The following is a 7,610-nucleotide window of genomic DNA, read 5'->3' as shown; positions in this document are numbered from 1 at the left end:
GACCTTGTGGCGCAACGGTAGCGTGTCTGACTCCAGATCAGAAGGTTGCGTGTTCAAATCACGTCGAGGTCAGCTGATGAGTTTGCAGGTGCTGCTGGTGCCGAACCCAGAAATTACACCATGCAGTCTGGTTTTATCTGTACACCACATAGGTAATTGTACGAAGTAACAGTGCAGTACAGAACACCCAGTCAGGAGCTTATTCAGCGAATCATCATGACCACGACAAGAGAAAAGGCACACTGCACATCCGTGAAACATCATGTCCGGCTTTGGAGACAGTGACATCAGAGAACGGAAGTTTCAGACCGCTTTCTTTGTTACAGGTTCAAGCAAACCTGAAAGTTAGGGAGTGTTTGGTCACTTTTGTATGAAAAAGTGTCTGAAGCCTGTAATTATAATTTGTCATTTTTTAATTGTGGTTGAAATCCACTCCCATGTACCAAGACCTACAGTATATTCATGTTTGCTGACTAACGCTATTGGACATTAGCTGGTGTTTTTTGTAACGATTTGCTATTTCATGCAGGAAAGAAAGGAAACCAGACCCAACGTTTGCTTTCAGGTGCGGTCTATTTACATAACGGACATCTATTTCTGAGGAGCCTGATTTAAATCACACAACCCCGGTAGAACTCGATTCGACAATCTAATAAACCGAAATCAGACGCGTTATCCATTAAACCACTAGTCCGTCACGTAAATGAATTGCACCATGGTGAGTTCAGCACCACTACTAGTAATACCCCACCCCCATTTTAAATTTCTACGTGAGAAATTTTTATCAGTTTTTAAAAATCATCAATTTTATGCAGACAAAGCCTTTATGTGTCGCTCTGAATTTCTAATTGATTTATAATTAAAAGAAAATAGCGTTTTGTTCCACAACGGCGTGAAATTATCACGTCTTTCACTCTACGTCTCTCTAGTAGTAAAGCAGACCTTGCTAGGTGAGCATTTGCTCCGGTAAATTAGGTCACTTTTCATGTTAACTCACTTCTTCTAAACACAACATTTCCTAGTGCACGTTTTCTCCATGAAAAAAGACATTTTCCCTTACATGATTACTCGTTTTTTTTTTCAACAAAGAGTACAGAAAGAAGAAAGAAAGAAAGGAAAAGTGTCGTAAATGAACTTTGTCGCCCGTGGGAGATGTCAAGCGCATTGGACATGAAAAGTGCCCGATAAAAGCCATTTCTGTACGTTTCTCTTAGTGTCGGGGCCCGAATGTAAAGGAGGCAACATGCTCAGCCAGGCGACTCAGCTTACTGAACGCAGGTGTCTCCGAGTGGTGTGTCCAAGGGGCAGTAAAAGAGGAGAATTCTGCCGGCGCTGTGGCTTAGTTGGTTAAAGCACCTGTCTAGTTAACGGGAAATCCTGGCTCCAAATCCCAGCAGTCCATCGCCTGTGTTGCACTAGACACCCTGTAGATAATCAAAAGCATATTGAGCTCCTTGGTAATGAAATTGGCGGATAAAAGCCATTTCACATCCTTTCTCAACTTGCTCAGTGAGCAGGCTCACCGCACACCGAACGAAGATATAACAGAGCAGTGTGTCCAACTGGCTGAAAAAGGGCAGTGCTTTGCCGGTGCGGTGGCTTAGTTGGTTAAAATGCCTGTCTAGTAAACAGGAGATCCTGGGTTCAAATCCCAGCAGTGCCTTACTTCCTGTCTTCACCCACTGTTTATTGTTACAGACAATATGCTTCTGCATTATGTTTAAATTAAGTTTTCATTTCACTTTTGGCACAACTTGTTTTTCAAGAAATCCACACATTGCGAAAGATAAAATGCTCATCTTTCTTATCAGTGCAAAAGAATTACTGCCAGCTGGCAAGAAAATGACAACTATTTTTTTTACTTTAGCCAAAAATCTGTGAATGTAGAAAAAATACAAAAAATGTCAGTTTCTACGGCACACTCAGTTAGGGTGTCCTTCAGTTAAACACAACGTTGGTAGATCAAACGCACCCGGAGACACACTTCGAATTAATCCGATCTAAAGATTACCTTCTCTAAATGTGATTGAGTTTCTTTCCACGTCCTTAGCCATCTTGATGTTTGCAGAGATTTTCAACTTTTGACACCAGTCAAACTACAAGTAAATAGTGGAGTACCTAAGTCAATATCACCGGGAATGTGAATATAAATGTAAACATCAATATTTCTGCTGTCTCCTGAGAAACACAAGTATAGAGTCAAAACACAATAAATAATGCTAAAAAGTTATTCAGTTAACACCCAGATGTGACAAAACACATTTAATACTTACATCCCCTTTAAATATGTATTTCCTTAATATCAGTTCTCTTCCCTCCCCAGGATACCTGGAAATTCTCTACAGCATATTAAAAGCTGTGTGTAAGTCTTACATGTGTTCTGAGTAGTATAAAGCGACACCTTTCGTCAAACTTTTGACAGGTACCACGCCCCCTTTTCCAGCCAATGGGAGTCAGCGGTGGTTGGCTGTCCCGCCCCCTTGCCAGCCAATGGCGTGTTGTTATTTGTGCATGTCCCGCCCCCTCAGGAGCCAATGGTGTGTTGTTAAGGGTCGGAACTCCCGCCTTCCCCCCCGGCCAGTCGGTCCGGAGCCTCAGGGTCCCAGAGCCCAAAGGCGGCGCATCCCTTGCTTTAGGTGTGTGAAAGTGTGTATTGGTTTGGAAGGGGACCATGTCTGCAGCGGGGTTGAGTGCGCTCTATTATAAACCTAGGGAATCGGGTAGTTACAGCGGAACGGAGAGTCTGGTGTGAGCTGCGAGATCCCGGGGTGTGAGCGGCGCCAGCCGCGGCCGGGTGGCCGAGTGGTTGTCCGGCCAGGCTGCTTATACGCTGCACAAGCCGTGTCTCAAAAGCAGCAGGGTTGTAAGCACACACACACTGACTGCGTAAAGTCTCACGGAAAGAACTCGCAGGACAAACACCATGTGAAATGTGAACCGCTTTATTTCAACAGTAGGTGTTTCAAACACTGAAACAACGCAGCACACACGTGTTACCGGCTCCTGTTTGCATTCAACAATTAAATGTTGGTGTGGACAATTAGTTCGGTACACGTAACCACCACCCCAACATTGCTGAGAAACTTTGAGGCATCTGAAAAAGCATTCATAACCCCCTTCCGCTCCCCGTGTCTAAAGCCATGCGAACCACACTGGGCGATCCGATCTAGCAGGGCAAAAACATTTGCCTGCGTAATCAGCGGGATGGTGTTACCACAGATTCTGTGCAAAACACACTGTATTTTGGAATACACACTGTAGGCTTCCCCTACACCCCAGGCTTCCATTTCTGATCTGAAAACATCAGATCTGCAATAATTTCACTCAAGTTCTTGACATACACATCTATCTCTTTAACAAATTTAAGGATATTAGCATTCGACTCTTTGTTTTGCATATCAAGCTTTGTAGAGAGAAGTGTGTAAAGCACTCTTAGTAAGAATTCAGACGTATACATTCGAAATTCTTCATTCTTCGGACGATGGCACACCCGGGTCTGTAAAACAGAGTGAAATCTGTATTCATATTTTACATAGATCTTTTTTTTTGCGTCTGTAAAAATAAGAATAGTGTTTCTTTTGCAAAGCATCAAAAGTCACATCTACTAATTTTTCATCCAGCTGTTCAAGTATGGTGTGTACATGCTCGTATGGGGAGCAGTCCTCAATTATATTTTTCAGCAACTGTTTTATGCACCGCTCAGTGTCATTTCTAATGGTGTACGAACCCAGACACCTGGCGGTGTACAGAACAGTCGATAAAATTCAGGCTAAACTGAGAGACTTATAAATTTCTAAAGCGGCAAACGTCACATCTTCAAACCCATCTGTGTAGCCGACAGACAGGCATGTGTGACCCCGCTGCCCAGGGTGGTCAATCAAACAGGCCGGGCAGTCATCAACCAGGACCCCCTTTAAACAGTGTTTGAAGATGCAATAAACTACTGCTTTCACAATCTGGGGCAAAACATCGGGCTCATTAGGGACATCGTTAGCTAAACCTGGTTGGGCATCAGCTTTATTAACATTTGGCTGAACACACAAGCATAGACACGAAACATTCAGTTGTGCCGGTAGGCTGAAGATTGACCCGTCCACATCCTCTTTATTCTATTAAAGGAAAAAGAAAAGAAAGGCTTAAAAAACTTTTGAGCTAAGGTTTTTCGTTAATATTTACCATTTGTAGTGTGGTATCATCGCTAGCACCCGGCAGTTCTTCAACATCTGGTACCCCAGCTGAACTCACACCCCCGCCGCTGTCACAGGGTGCAGAGGGTGGGGTCGGGTTTTGCTAAGAAGAAGACCAAGTATTAAAATGACATACGCTAAGCACCGATACAACAATTCCACGATCAGAAAAAATATTTTAGCCGCCTACCTCTTCACTTTGTAGAGTAGCAGACCCCGTTGTTTCTCCACACAAAGAAGCCATCTCCGCAGCTCCTAACAAGGGGCGGTGTCTGACAGCTCCAAGGACGCGCTGCGACCCTGTCAGTCCGGAGCATTTAAGAATATGCGCCAATGGTGTAACCACGCCTACATAACACAAGTCAAGACATTTTTCAATTGGTTGTGATGCTTTAAAACGCATCACAATCAATGTTTTGATGACCCCCCCCCCTTGTTTTATCGAGAGCGAAAAGTATTCACATATCAGTTTATAAGTTTTAAACTTTAAAAGTATTAACACACAACGCAAACACAAATGATGTGTTTGCCCAGAAAAGAAATTTTAAACACGCGGGTTTGGTCTTAAAGTTTTTAAAATAATGTAATAAGACACAGTTTATTTTTAATAACACGTTCGCGACAGCTTTTTCGAAAGTTTGAGATAAATTTCCACACATCGCAAGCGTAAAAGTCTTTAAGGTATTAATAGGCAACAAATGATGGGGTGTTGTTCTTTATACTTAAACGGATTGGTCTTAAAGTTTTAAAATCACGTATTAGAGATAATTTGAGATGTTTTGGAGACGTGCGGTGTGTGTGTGGGGGGGTTAGTTAAAGTGGCTTATGTACATCGAACACACAGAGCCCGTTAAAATCCAACACGCGTTAACCACGGCCAGTGAGTTCAAGGTTGGCCCATATTTTCTGGATGGTTATGCTGTAATTGACGGAGTGCCGACAGCCTTTGAGTTCAACGGTTGCTTTTTTCATGGTTGTAGCGTTTGTTATTGTGAAAACGATTTTAATCCGCTGACAAACACTACTTTTGGCTGGTTGTACAGAAAGACGATGGTTAAAATTAATTTTCTCAAAATGAGAGGTTTTAACGTGCGTGTTTTGTGGGAGCACGAGTTCAGAGACATGCTTGTTGAAAATGGAGACTTGGGTAAATTTCTAACAGCTGCGCAGTTACCAGAGCCTCTGCAACCGCGCGAGTCGCTTTTTCGGGGGAGAACAAATGCTATTTGTTTGCATTACACAGCGCAGCCCGGTGAAAAAATTCATTACTATGATTTCACCAGTCTGTATCCGTTTGTGAACAAAACTAAAAAATACCCACTGGGGCACCCCCGAATAATTTATAACAACTTTGGAGATTTAAAACGGTATTTCAGTTTAGCGAAGGTGAAAGTTTACCCACCCAGACGTTTATACTTTCCAGTTCTTCTTACCAAAATTGACAAAAAACTGTTTTTCACACTGTGTCGTATGTGTGCTGAAACAAAACAGACCACCCCCTGTGAGCACGGTGATGAAGATCGCGCCTTGACTGGTGTCTGGTGCACCCCTGAATTACAGATGGCCTTAGATCTGGGGTATTGAGTGTGTAAAATTTACGAAATTTGGCATTTCGAAAAGGCCTCACACGATCTTTTTACCGACTACATCAAACTGCATCTGAAAGGGAAACAGGAAGCTTCGGGGTTTCCAGAGGGGTGTACAGATGTCGCGAAACAACAAAGATATATCAGCGAATATTATGAAAAAGAGGGTGTCCGGCTGGACCCCGGCAACATTAAAAAGAATCCGGCCAAAAGACAGCTTTCAAAAATTGCCTTGAACAGTTTGTGGGGGAAGTATGGACAAAGAGACAATTTACCACAGACCACCATTGTGAGAAACCCCGATGAATTGTTCAGGTACTTATTTACGCCATATCATGAGGTGTCAGCCTGCGAGTTTATCAATGAAAACACAGCCTGTGTTACGTGGAAACACTAAACACCACTATACAGGCCATTCAAACACTAACATTTTCATCGCTAGCTTTACAACCGCCCATGCTCGCTTGGAGTTATACAATCTGCTAAATGCTTTGCAAGGCCGCTGTCTGTACCACGACACAGATTCCGTTATCTTTGTGAGCCGGGAGGGTGAGTGGAATCCGGGGCTGGGTGACTACTTGGGTGAGCTGACCAGCGAAATAGCTGCTGGACAACACATCACCGAGTTTGGGACCCTGAAGAGAAAGCATAAGCTTTTAAAGACTTTGAGTCAAAAGGGTCTTTCTCTTAAAAGAAAGAGACTCTTGGTGAACCAGTCCGGCAGTTTTATTGGAACACTGTTGAGTACTGCAGTACCATTGATTACGGAGCTTCTACAACACCGATAATGACCACACTGAAAAAAAATGTACCTTGTACCTCAAAAACAGCTCGATCGACTCCTAGACCGGTCCGGCAAAGAAACCGATGTGAGAAAAATAACCCGCAGGTTGGATGACGAAATGAGAGACATTTTTCAGAACTCACATCAACCTGAATATGAAAACGTGAAATTGTATAGTCAGGTGTTACAACGGTATTTGACATTAGTATGCCAGGAGGTTTCTGAAGAGGGGACTTTAACTGTTGTACGACCCGAAAATGCACCCGCCGATCTATCACACGCATCACCACAACAGCCGTCATCGACCGACGCTGACTTTGGGTATATTTTAGACAGTGCGTCTCAGTGGTTCCAGAGAAATGCCGAGATATTGTTAAAGACTATGGCAAGCAATAAACCGTTAATAGCCGGGAATTATAGAAAATGTGTGTACAAGGGGGCACCCGTTGAGGGCTCTCACATGATTGATCTTGTCAGGGCTCTCACACAACAGCAATCAGTTGCGGCCGGTAAGAAGCTAAAAGATTGGGATGTGTTCACAGGGGCAATGGCCGAAATCAACGTACCGGGCACCTTGCTAGCCAACTCTGGTAACCAAGAGCTACTTGAAAAACTCAAGTCTGCCCCATTGTGGTGTGCAGCGTCTGTCAAACTTTAAAACCCCATGTCCCACCCCCTTTTCAACCAATGGTGTTGTTATAGGGTGGATGTCCCGCCTTCCCCCACAGAGCAGTAGTGTGATAGAGAGGTTTAACCAAACTATTAAAACAAAAATGTGGAGGTACCTGACACACAAAAACACCTTTTGATATATCGATCTGTCTGATCTTATTTACTTTTATAATCATAGTTACCACATGACTATTAAACGAACCACGGCTTCTGTTACGACTGATAACTCCCTTGAGATGTGGAGAACCGTCAATGGCGAACACTTTAAGCGAAAACCGTCAAAGTTTTCATTTAATGTAGGTGATCATGTGCTGGTGTCCAAAATAAAAGGGAATGTTTGAGAAGGGGTATGAACAGACCTTCACAGATGAAATTTTCATT

The 7,610-nt window shown here is 43.3% G+C and overlaps 1 long non-coding RNA gene and 1 other non-coding gene across 2 annotated transcripts; one reads left to right on the top strand and one right to left on the bottom strand.

Annotated features, from left to right (window-relative positions):
* trnaw-cca (transfer RNA tryptophan (anticodon CCA)) lies at positions 1-72 on the top strand. The gene has a single exon. It is a non-coding gene; the product is annotated as a tRNA-Trp (tRNA).
* Positions 73-2,944: 2,872 nt separating this feature from the next.
* LOC148670606 (uncharacterized) lies at positions 2,945-4,712 on the bottom strand. The gene is made up of 3 exons (XR_015937037.1): positions 4,378-4,712; positions 4,177-4,290; positions 2,945-3,496 (listed from the first exon to the last, which is right to left on the bottom strand). It is a non-coding gene; the product is annotated as an uncharacterized LOC148670606 (long non-coding RNA).
* Between the last annotated feature and the right edge of the window lie 2,898 nt (positions 4,713-7,610).

This window comes from Lepisosteus platostomus, chromosome 5 (genome assembly GCF_059453375.1).
Source record: "Lepisosteus platostomus isolate fLepPlt1 chromosome 5, fLepPlt1.hap1, whole genome shotgun sequence".
In the NCBI taxonomy this organism is placed as follows: Eukaryota; Metazoa; Chordata; class Actinopteri; order Semionotiformes; family Lepisosteidae; genus Lepisosteus; species Lepisosteus platostomus.
This window is presented reverse-complemented; position numbering and strand designations above follow the sequence as displayed.